Here is a 453-nt window from a genome sequence, read left to right as displayed (position 1 = left end):
GTGTGTGTTCACTGCTGTGTGTGTGCACTTTGGATGGGTTAAATGCAGAGCACTAATTCCGAGTATGGGTCACCATACTTGGCCACATGTCACGTCACTTTTTTTAAATTTTTTTTATACTGTGATGCCATCTCCCAACACAAGACAAAACCAATAAAACCCATTACAAACTAGGCATTTGTTGTATCCAGTGGGGACATAATTACTGATTATAATGACTTATACTGTGTTTTTACGCGTTGCGTATCGTGCCGCGTAAACAAAACCATGTCTGCATTTGTGATCGGAGAAACGACAAACAACAAGCGCTACTCTACACTGCTCAAAACTCGCGTTTGAATCATCAGTGGCAAATTCTTGAAATATAAAAAATGTACTTACAGGCTGTGAGTCAGAAGCGCCAGACTGTCCTTGCAAAGTTGGAACTGCCCCACTTTATAGAACAGCCTTTGA

Source organism: Sinocyclocheilus rhinocerous, unplaced genomic scaffold (genome assembly GCF_001515625.1).
Source record: "Sinocyclocheilus rhinocerous isolate Xijiao unplaced genomic scaffold, SAMN03320098_v1.1 scaffold1168, whole genome shotgun sequence".
Classification (NCBI taxonomy): domain Eukaryota; kingdom Metazoa; phylum Chordata; class Actinopteri; order Cypriniformes; family Cyprinidae; genus Sinocyclocheilus; species Sinocyclocheilus rhinocerous.
Note: the sequence above shows the minus strand (reverse complement) of the source record.